Here is a 12,201-nt window from a genome sequence, read left to right as displayed (position 1 = left end):
AAATCCAAAGGACCATGGGTCTCTAATTAGGAACCCCAAGAGGTCCAAACAAAGACATGGATGTTCAGCCTGGTGGGCAGTACACTCTGGTAGAGATACAGGAAGACTATGAGAAATTCAGTCCAGAGTTCCAGGTCAGGCCACCTTCCCAAATACCACTGCCTGATGTGGGCTCCAAATATGTGAAGAATACCAGAATAGAGAACTCTGTGCACAAGGTTTTGAGGGAAGAAAGTTGGGTTATAGTATCCTTCTGGACATACAGAAGGTCTAAGAACCCCCATCTGGGTGCAGGCAGTTCTACGATGCCCTTAGAGGCTTACATTATGCAAAGGTTCAGATCCACTTCCAGTGTGGGGAAGAATGCAGGAGGAAGGGGACAAGCTAAAGACACAGCTAGTAGGAACATTGATCATTGATGCAAAGCTTGGAAAACAGGTGTGGGCACATCTTTGAAACTTAATGTCAGGAGCCTCTACACAATAAAGGTCCAAGAAAGGACTCCTTGTCCCAAGGGGATGGGCCGAGAGTCCACAGTAGAGAACCTCAGGAAGGGAGGCCTATAAAGAGGAACATGGGAGTAGGATACAGCCAGGATAAGGTTTGCAGAGGCCACAAAATGTGGTCAAGGGCTCTGAGGCAAAACTCAAAGGAATCCCCCCGCCCCCAGCCAGAGCCAGAATGATCAGAATCAGCTCTGCTGGTGAGCCCAGAATATCAACTCTGTTGACGTAGTATCCAAATAGCCCAGGAACACGGAAGCATTCTCTCCATTATCAGGCTTATTTCCAGCCATCCGAATGGCTGGTGTCATGCCAACAGAATAACTAGACACTAGTGAACACCCCCCCCCCCAAAAAAAACAACCCACAAAAAACCATGGAGCTCCCGGTTGTTTTCTTGCAATGGGGTTTTACTAAAACGGACAAAAGGACTTCCTGACTGTTGGCTTCAAACAGCTATAGCTTCCATTCCTCCAGAAGGTAACTCTGAGGCAAGGATTCAAAAACAAGAAGTTTATTTAGGATGTGATCCCAGGAAACTGGAGAATGGGGAAGTGAGAGCAGCAGGAAGGCAGCTAATACAGACAGATGTATTATCAAGCCAGTTACACTGGGAACAACTGAAGCTCAGTTCTGGGAGCCTGAGAGTGTAGAATGCCTGTCCCTCTCTCTCAGAGTTATCCCACTATAGGGCAAAGGAGCTGGGCTGTTTATCTACCAGCTTTCACTAAGGGCTGCTGCCAGGGTGGGGTTGGGAGGGGAGGGGAGTGTTAATTCAGTGTTAATTCCCTGGCACTCCCAGTCTACCACAAGGGCGGGTAGAGCAGGCTCATGGGCAGAGAAATGCGCAGCGAGTGGCTGGAAGGGGGCTGGTGTGTACTCAAGTGGTCAGGGTCAGGGCTGTTGAAATGGATACCCAGTCTCTCTGGAATGAATGAGGAAGTGCAAAATATTGAAGCCAGGCAAGAAGAGGGTGGTTCCATGCCTGCCCTGCCCCACTCCTTTCTTCAGGCCAGGGCTGGGAGGACAAGTCCAGAGAGGCACTTGAGCAAGGATGTTTATCATCTGTAAATGGGCAAAGGACAAAGGTTTCAGGTAATCCCCAGATGTGCTCTAAAGCCTCACTATTCCTGGTGTGGTTCTCAAACAGCAGAAATCTCTGGCCATCCCAGAGCTACAGAATCCACATCTACATTTTATCAAGATCCCCAGGTGATTGATTTGTACATTTGAAAGACATTGTTGTAGATACTATTGGGGCTTTCTGCACAAAGAGCACATTCATCCAATGTCTCCTACCAAAACCAAGTGGAAGGTATATGCTCGATTTTAGACTGTATTTGCTCTATCCAGTTTGTCAAATTAACTTCACATTTGCTGAATGGAGTTATGCAATTTAGCAAAAGAGATACTAGTGTCAACTTGCCCACCTGGGTGTAATCACAGCAAAATAAAGTGTACTTGAGTTTTTCAAAACATCATTTACTTCATTCCCCTCCCTTTTCCCCCTTGCCAAAATTTTTGAGATATTTTTAAAAGACACTTTATATAGGTAGTTGATAAAGGAATAAATGAGCACAGAAACAGACTTTTAGGAAAAAAGTAGAAAAACAACTGATGCTAAAACTTAATAAAAAGCCTCAACATTGTATATAGATACAGATGTGTATGTCCAAAGGTGGCTACTAATCCTAGCTGCATTCAGAGGAAAAAATAATTGAAAACTGTGAAAACAATTAGAAATAGATTTAAAGCATTCCTTTAGGGGGAACGGAATATGGCATCACAATATATGCCTATTTGCCATAAGGATTATCTTGAGGTTGATTCTTTTTAAGAAACAAGACCCTGGAGAAGCTCTAAAAACCAAGTAGAAGTTACCCTCTTGTGAGAGACATTTACATTTATAAGGAACATCCCAATTTGTAAGGGTGTCTCTCTGTCCATAGCAGGAAGAGGAGGTGACTCTAAATCTTTAGAAACTCTAATAAATGGAGAAGGCACTGATCTAAATCTAGGCTGTGGCTTGGGCCATTTGGGGGAGTTACTCAATTTTCCTGGGTCTCTCCCGTGTATACAGGAAGTATTCATGTTATTAAACTTGTTTGTTTTTCTCCCCTTAATCCATCTTTTATTATGGGGGGGGTCTCAGCCAAAAATCTAGAAGGGTAGAGGGAAAATTATTTTTCCTCCTCCACAATGCCAATGTCATAAAAAAAGAAAGGATGTGGAGATGTTCCAGATTAAAATAGGCTAAGACACCTGACAACTCAATGCCATAACAACTCTAGACCTGATCCTGTACTAAAAGTAAAAATGCTGTAAAGGATATTATCAGGTCTATTGTCAAAATTGGAATACAAATGGCAGATTAGATAACAGTTACTATAGTTGATAACGGTACTGTGGTTATGTAAGAGAATATTCTTTTTCTTAGGAAATCCATACTGAAGTGCTTAAACATAAAGGCTGTGATATATGTAACCTTATCCTCAAATGTTCAGAAAAAAAAATTATGTGTGACTGTGAATGCAAACAATAAAGCAAATGGGATAAAATGTTAGCAACAGATGAATCTGAATAAAGGGAACATGGGTATTCTTTGTACCATTTTTAGTTTTTGCAACTTATTTGTAGTTTGAAATTTCCAAATAAAAAGGTGGTTTTTTATTATTATAAAGAAAAGAATATGTCCAGAGCTCAGAAAAGAAGCCAGTCTTAGACACATTGGGGATGTTTCACTCAGGTTCACAATAGTGGGGGGTACATGAGTATTTGTACAAATGTGGGTATGTTAGGAGTTTGGGTGGTGAGACTATGAGGAGGTTGCTGTCTAATGAGAAGCTGATGTAGGAGTGGCAAAGGAAATAAAGGAAGGTATAAAACAGCTGTTTTGGACATCAGAAATGCAAACTCACTATGCAAGCATGGTAGGATCGCTGGGCAATGCTAAAGGCCCACTTGAGATTTAATTAAAGTCAGGAACTGGACCTAGATATCAGTATTTATTCTGAAAACAACCCAAATGATTAGAATGGGCTTTCAGAACTGCTGTGCTAAGGCAGCATTTCTCAACCTCAGCACTATGGACCACTGAGCCAGGTAATTATTAGTCGGGAAATAAGAGGGGCAAGGGAGAGGGTCCTCTGCATTATAGGATGTTTAGCAACATTCTTGACCTCTACCAACTAAGATGCCAGTAGCACTGCCACCCCTGCCAGTCATGACAACCAAAAATGTCTCCAAATATTACCAAATGACCACAGAGGGCAAAATCTGCCTTAGTTGAGAACCACTATGCTAAAGGAACAAAGGCCATAAACATTCCATGTGTATAAAGGTCAGGAATTGTGTATACTCTTTGTTGCTATGAGCATTGTGGTTAAGAACACTGGCTCTGAAATCAGATGGTCTGTGTTCAAACCCCAGATCTACTAGTTACCTTTTGTATGGCCTTGGACAAGCTATATAACCTCTCTGTGCCTCAGTTTCCTCATTCATAAAATAATAATAATAGTACGTGCCTCAAGAGGTTGGGAAGATTAAATAAGTTAATATATAAAGCAGTAACAGCAGTGCCTGCTCAATAAATATTAGCTATTTGCTATCGTTATTTTATCACAGAGTCAGAAACATAATGGATACCAAATGTCTGTTGATTAATGAACTGCTTACATTAAAATATACTTCATGCTTTACTTAAATAAGTTTCCACATTAAAATTAAACAGAAAGGCAGAGTGCATTGAATTTCTCTTAAGATTAATGCGTGATTTTTTCCTAGATTCTAGGTGCACTCATCATCCATTTAACAAATACTTAGTGATTACTTACTGTGCCCCACTATTCCAGATCCTGAGCATACAACAATCAGTGAGCAAGATATACAAATGAATCTGAATAAAGTCCTTGCCCTCTTGGAACTTATTTCTAAGGTTGGGGGAAGATATGGAATCAGGAAACAAGTAATTCAATAATATGTAACCACAGATAATAGTGGTACAAAGAATACAAAAGTGAGATGAGGGGATGGAGTGGTAGGTGGCAAATGCCATTTTAGAATGAGGGTTAGAGAAGGCCCAAATGAAATAAGGGTGCAAGTTATGTGTACACCTGATGAAATGGTACAAAGGCTGGGAGGCAGGCAAATGCTTGGCTTGAGTCAGGATTAGTTAGGAGACTGGTGTGTTTGAAGAAGTATGAAAAGAATAGGGGTAAGGGCCATATAGGGCCTCAGAGGCTACAGTGAGGATCTAGGGGTTTATTCTAAGTGTGGTAGAGAGTATTAAAGGGTTTTGAGTAGTGGGTTTACAAGACTACATTTACTGGATATTCTGTGGGGTCAAAGGTGGATGCTGGGAGACTGGTTTAGAAGGTACACAGTAATTCAAGAGAGAAATGTGGATAGCTATGATTAACTGAGAGTATTATAATTCAATTCACTTTGCATCAGAGCAAGATCTGAGCAGCAGCCTATGGACCAAAGGGTTCCGGGTTTGATTCCAGTCAAGGGCACATACCTTGGTTGCAAGCTCCTTCCTGACCCGGGCCCTGGTGAGGGAGTGTGCAGAAGGCAACCAATCGATGTGTTTCTCTCACATCAATGTTTCTCTCTGTCTTTCCCTCTCTTTTCCACTCTCCCTAAAAATCAATGGAAAAAAATCCTCGGGTGAGGATTAACAAAAAAAAAAAAAAAAAAAAGAAAACAAAAAAGAATTTGTCCTGGACACAGTTCAGCAGTTTGGGGCTTAAAAATTAAATCAACAATTTTATAAAACAGTGTTTTTATGAAAGAATGGTCAAATCAATTTAGAGGATCATGATGATCATTTTAAAATGATATAGAACAGCCTAGCCAATATGGCTCAGTGGTTGAGTCTCGACCTATGAACCAGGAGGCACAGTTCCATTCCTGGTCCAGGCACATGCCAGGGTTACCAGCTCAATCCCCAATAGAGGCTGTGGGAAGGGGGCAGATGATTCTCTCTAATCATTGATTTTCTATCCCTCTCTCCCTCTCCCTCTCTGAAATCAATAAAAATATATTTAACAAATGAAATGAAATAGAACAAAGGGAAGACACTTGCAAATATCAGCATATACTGTACAAAGGCAATGTATATATTTTGTGAGATTCATAACACTGTAAGATTTTTGTTTCGATTATATGTACATATGTTCATTCTGGTTTGAAATTTAAAATATGCTTCTCACTTTGAATAGTTGAAAAACACTACAAAAAGCTATCTTATTTATGCATAAGTAGGTTTTAAACTATCCCTTTATCCTCTCTCATCCTCACTGTACCTGGCATCCCCCCAAATAAGAATATTATTAAAAAGCTCTAAAAGTAGTTTTTTCATAGTCTAAATAAAATGCATTGACTTATGCTACACTATCTTCTTCTCTGGGGAGATCAAAATATGACCATCCAAAGCTGAGAAGACTGACTCATCTCTAAACTGTTAAAATTTTCAATGAAAAAAAAATCCAAGCAAAACAAGAAATTTTAAAATGAAATTTTAGACATTTAGAAGCTAAAAATGGAAAGAAATCTTCTGGAAGTAATAAGGGAAACTACCAGAACTCTACAGAAAGCATAATTAATACCTAGTGGTACACTATTAGAAGCATCCCCACCCAAATAACTGCCCTAGAGGGAAGCTTATCCACTAAGGCAGGCAAAAAAAAAATGAGGAGGCAAATAAAAGAAAATTGGGCGAGTGCAGTCCCTAAGTTATTGCCATTTGAAGACTGATTATCTCCTTTGGAAATCCAAGAAAAACTATGAGAGCTAACAAAAGTTCAGCAACGTGGCTTGAATATGATAAACCTACAAAAAGTTAGCCTTTCTATACAATAGTATAATTATAAAATAAAATGAGAAAAATATATAATTTCTAAAAGCAATAAAAATTACACACAAGAAGTCTAAGAATTCATCTCACAAGAATGTGTAAGACCTACAATGTGTTATTTGCATAAGGATAGACATACAGATCAATGGAACAGAATAGAGTTAAAAAATAAGCTAACACTTATACAGTCTATCAATTTTTGACAAAAGGGCCAAGAGGATACAATGGGGGAAAGTACAGTCTTTTCAACAAACAGTGTTGGGACAACTGGCTATCAATACAGAAAAGTGAACTCTGACCCATAAAAATTAATGCAAAATGAAGCCATAAACCTACATATAAATGATAAAACTATTAAATGTCGAAAAGACAGTAAAGGAGAAAATCTTGGTAAACTTGAGGTAGACAAAGACTTATCAGACAGGTTACTAACAGTACTATCCATAGAAGAAAAATAACCTGATAAATTTGACTTTATAAAAATTTAAAAATTTTGCTCTTTAAAAAAAATCACTAATTCCACTTTGTATAAGTCAAAGAAAATAGTGCAGCCACCTGAGAAAAGTTTGGCAGTTCTTATATAATTTTCTAAATTTTCTTTTAGATCTTGTAAAAATGTTTATGGTTTTAAAACTATGTGGGTCTTTAGTTCACATGGAACTTATTTTGGGGGCATAATATGAGTTGAAGTGGCTCTGAAAGTTAAGAAATGGGCTAAACATTCGAGGGAAATTATCACAAAATAAATTCCCACAATGAAATAAGATTCTATGAACACTGTTCCATTTTATAAATCTACTTAATTCATGAGTTGAGCGTGTTTTAAAAATTGAGGTACAATTTATTTATAATCACATTCACCTTTTTTAGAAGATGGAGAAGAATTCCATCACTCCAAGAAATCCTTATTGACCCTTTGTAGTCAATCCCTCCCACTACTCTCAGCCCCTGGCAAGCACTGATTTGTTTTCTGTCCCTATAAATTTGTCTTTTCCAGAATGTCCTGTGAATGGATTCATACACAACATAGCCTTTTGAGTCTGACGTCTTTCACCTAGCACAATGCATTTGAGATTCCTTCCTATTGTTGGGTGAATCAATAAATGTGTTCCTTTTCATTGCTGAGTAGTATTTCACAGTTCATTTATTCATTCACCAACTTTCAGTGATTATAATATAAACATTCACACACAGCTCTTTGTGTGAACATACTTTTCATTTCACTCAGGTAAATAACTAAAAGTAGAATTTCTATTTTGTGATAATGTCCCTCAAATGTTTAGCCCATTTCTTAAATTCCAGAGCCACCTCAACTCATATCATGCCCCTAAAATAAGTTCCATGTGAATTAAAGACCCACATATTTTTAAAACCATAAACATTTTTACAAGATCTAAGAGAATTTTTTCTCTCTCTTAAAGTAGGGAAGGCCTTTCTCAGTGAGGCATAAAAAGCAGCTCCCAAGTTTTTTTTTTACTAAAGGCAGAACTCTCCTTTCTATCTTCAGAATTATCAACATCACAGAAACATTCTCCCCCCAACCCCTTTTAATTTAATTTAATGGTGTTCTTCCCACTTTGTAGTGTGTATTTGAAAGTTACTTGTCACTCTCAGCAAAATGGAAAATGTATTTGTCAGTTTCATGTGAATAGTGAAGGCACCAGGAACCTACATGTCCTAAACCAGACTCAGCCACACCACAGCCATAGGAGAGGCCCCAGAATGACCACATCGGTCATGGAAAAGCAGCTTCTTTACTGGCTCTGCCTACCACCTGAGCAAACTCACTTTGCGATTTCTGGAAGGCTGTTCATGGTACCAAAAACATAGCGGCTCTCCTTTCCCTGCCAAACCCGCCAATGAAATTCCATTTCTCAGACTTATTCTCCCTCTGTGGAACAAAATCATATCCAAAATTAAAGTTCAATTTTTTTTTTCTTTTCTGTGTTTCCAAAAAATTTTTTTTTTCTAGACAAGAACGCACACCTGGAATCTGTGGGTTTGGGGCAAGACTTATTCATGGAGAAAACACTGATGCTAGCCTTGCATTTCTTCAGTGGTTTTCAAAAGCAAAAAGTGCGCTATCCCCCTTTTAATGAAAGTCACCTTGCAGGGTGTGGGGAATGATAAAAGCAGAGGGAATCTGATAGGGGCTGGCATCGAGCTGAGGCCTTGTAAAACAATACCCCTGGAACAGCTACAAAATTTGGGCATTTTTGTTTTCCAGCTTTGCATTTGAGCTCTAAAAGCAGCCAAGCCAAGCAATGTCCAGCTCATTTTAGATCTTGACTAAACAAAACTTTGAGACACTAAAAAGGACTCCCCAAAATCCTTTGGAAATGACACGCACTTTGTCAGTTTACAAATTATTACAACATCAAACTTAATTGTATTGTCATTAATAATTAAGTTCTTAATAAACTGTTTATTGTTAATATGAATAAAACAATAAATACTGTCATACTGTGTATAAATGAGGTTATACTCATAGGCTTACCGCTCAAAATAGTTGAAGAGAAATTGAGAAAGATGGAACAGCAACATCTAGCTAGTCTCTGCTTAATAAACCTTCACTCTCCATCACCCACCAGCTCTGAGCCCCGTTAGAAGAAATGGACCCTTTTTCTGCCTGTGGTGACTATTTGACAGGATAAGCTACATAATGAGGAGCCCAGTGCAAAATGAAAACACGAAGCCCCTTATTCAAATTATTAAGAAATGCGACAGCAGAGCATTAAACCAAACACAGGTCGCATGCCCATGAAGCCAGCTCTACTGTTAGATCGTGTATTTGGCTAGTAACTGGTAAGAAAAGTAAAGCCTGTCGCTACTAAATGAGTAGCAGTCGTTTTAATGTGTGTACTTGGAGTGGACGTGGGATTGCCAAGTCTTAGGACCTCCTCCCCCAATGTCCCACTTTTCCTAAGGTTTCCAGACCGACCGTTGGACAAAATGTACGTCTGCAGGGCCTGCCATGTAAGTGTGGTCCATGGAGCAGCAGCAGCAGCATGTGGGAGCTTGTTAGAAACGCAGACCATGGGGCTCCACCCCAGACCTACTGAATCAGATGCATTTTAACGAGACCCCCCAAGGGATTAATGTGGACGGTACATACAAAGAAGTGTCACCCTCGAAGCAGCCACGGAAGACGCCGCTGCCTGCCTCATCCAGCTCTCTGGAGGCCCGTCAGCTCTCCTTCTCCTCCTCACCTATACAGTTCCGGAGCCTCGAAAAGACAAGTCCCTATCTAAACGCTCTCAGCTGAAACCTCCAGCCTTCTTCCCTCATGCTCACCCCTGGACTCCGGGCTGCCGCCCCTTCCCGCCGCGCCGGGCCACCTGTTCTAGGTCCCGCCAGGCGGTGCTGCACCAAGCCCTCCAGGGCCCCGGGCGCCTTAGCGCTCCCAAGGCTCCGCCGCACCCACTGACTGGAGCGGTAAACTGAGTGCACTCGAGTCGAGTCTCTAAGAGCGACAGCGAGACCAAGACTCGTGGCTCCGTTTTCCCAGAGCGATGGGGAGAGTTTGAGTCCGTTTGGAGTTTTTGGATACACAGTCACCCCCTCGGACAGTGCGTCTCAGGAGCCCCCTTTCCCAAGGCGCGCACTCTCCCACACTGTCAGGGTGTCGGCCCCTGAAGCTTGGCCGCTTGCCTCTCTCTGCCTTTCAGGGCGGCCTTGGGCCCCAGCTCAGAGCCGCGGCTGGGTGGAGGGAGCGTTCGCCCCGCTGTCCCGTAGCGCCGCAAGTCCAGGCGCTGAGCGGGAACCGCCCGCGCCCCTTGTCAGCTCCCTGGACTGGCTCTCAAAACCAGAGGGGATATAGACCCATCCCGGCTCCACGCGCTTACCTGCCGGTCCCCACCGATGGGCTGGCTGCTGACGCCGTCCGGCCCTTCTTTTTCCCTTTCCCTCCCTCCGCGTCCCTCCTCCCGCCTCCCGCCTCCAGCGGGCTGGGCGCCGCCCCCGCTGCTCCCGGACGGTTCGCCCGCCAGCCCGCCCTCCGGCGTGGTGTTTCGAGTGCACGGCGGCAACACGGCTGGACGCGGAGGTGGGGAGCGGGTGGGGCAAGGGCCTTAGGAGGGTATGAAGGAGCAGTGTGGTGTGCCGAAGCCCTGCGGGGACCTCCGGGCTGAGAGTGGGAAGAGAAGTGGAGACTGTGGGCCAGCCGAGGCGCCTGCGGCGCTTCTGGACTCCCTGAACCGTGATACCCTCAGGCGCCCGCCCGGTGTGCGGATAACGCATGCTTCCTCGGAGAACCAACAAGCCGCTCACCTTTAGGGGTCGCCCTGATACCCTAATGCCTGTTCCGCCACTTTCAGCACTGTGCACTGGGATGGGTGGTAAAGCCGAGAGGGCTCCTCTGCCACAATATTTCTGATGTCAGACCACTTGGAGGGGGGTTTCCAAAAGATCCGTAAAAGGAAAATGCCCTGGGAAATGATTCAGCTCGTTAGTTGTCTGGTGAAGGACATGTTACATGGGATACCTAAAAACTGGGATCCCCACCACTCTGCCTGCTGGGTGAAGTCAGTTGTTTCTGGTCCCCTCTACCTTTTCTGTGTCAGCATCTCCTCCATCTGCCCCTTTATAGATTAAAAACTAGATTTGGATAGGACTTCCAGATCACCTAACCAGCTTGTCAAAATATTACAGATGCCAAAACCAGAGGTCTAGAGGGGGCTTGGCTCTGTTTTGCTTACAATTAGTTGCAGAGACCAGGAAAAGAATAAACTCTGTGAATCCCCTCTCTGGTACCTTTTATCACCCCCACAACCCTCTCCAGTCCTCCTCTTTATAGTCAAATAACTCCTTTATTTGCAAAATGTTTTATCATTTAAAAATCACCATTCTCTTCTGTTCAAGCCCGCAGAGAATATTCCATTTTTCTTTACCACCAAAACAAAATTCTACATTAAGAATTGCATTCACATCTCTGGAGAGGATGTTCACAAAGTGCAGCTCTACAGAGTTCATCAGGGCTGACTGCCATATTAGACACAAGGGTTAAATCTATACCTTGCTTTGCAGGAGGGATTGAATTTGTTTTGCAAACAAAAACTTATTAACACTCACAACACTCTAGCTGTATACATGAATGGAAAGTGTTTTCAGAGAGACTTTTGACTGGTTAGAGGGAGTGGAGATCCGGAAGCTCATCCAGGTTACATAAGAAGTTTGAGGCAGACTTATGATAAGGGGAAAAACTGTATTTTAATAATCAGAATCCATGTTACTCCAAAGGGTTAAATGTAATCTTTTGAAGTAACTTAACATTTGCATATGTTCGACTTATTACAAAATAGACTTCATATTATGTAGAGCCACCAGAACTCTCATACACTGCTACTGGTAGTATAAATTATTCCAGCACTTTGGAAAACTATTTGGCAGAATCTAATAAAATTGAGCATACAACTACCCTATGTCCAGCAATTCCCCTTCTGGGTGCACACTCAATACAAATGAGTTCATATATTTACCAAAGGATATGAATGAGAATGTTCATGGCATTGTATTTGTAATAACCCTTAGATTAGAAGCTACCCAAATGTCCATTGACAGTAGAATGGATTGTGGTGATATGGTCACAAAATGGAATTCCAGACAGCAATGAAAATGCATGAACCGCTTTCTACGCTGAGTATAGACAGGCTTTATAAGCAATATTGAGCAAAGGAATTCAGACATGAAATCATACATACTATGTGATTCCATTTATACAAAGTATAGAACAGGCAAAAACAATCTATGAAATTAGAAGTTATAATGGTGGTCATTGGGGTTTGGTGACTAGAGGGATACAAGGGAGGTAAGAAGAGTTTATGGAACACAAGTAATGTCTTG

General features: G+C 41.8%; 1 protein-coding gene across 4 annotated transcripts in view; it reads right to left on the bottom strand.

Moving 5' to 3' along the window:
* The window catches only part of ADGRG2 (adhesion G protein-coupled receptor G2), a 114,644-nt gene extending 104,383 nt beyond the window's left edge, over positions 1–10,261 (bottom strand). For all 4 annotated transcript variants that reach the window (XM_059678560.1, XM_059678561.1, XM_059678562.1 and 1 more), the window contains exon 1: positions 10,206–10,261. The gene's annotated coding sequence lies outside the window, so the exon portion shown is untranslated. The remainder of the gene's footprint in view (positions 1–10,205) is intronic.
* Positions 10,262–12,201: the final 1,940 nt, after the last annotated feature.

Source organism: Myotis daubentonii, chromosome X (assembly GCF_963259705.1).
Source record: "Myotis daubentonii chromosome X, mMyoDau2.1, whole genome shotgun sequence".
Lineage (NCBI taxonomy): Eukaryota > Metazoa > Chordata > Mammalia > Chiroptera > Vespertilionidae > Myotis > Myotis daubentonii.
This window is presented reverse-complemented; position numbering and strand designations above follow the sequence as displayed.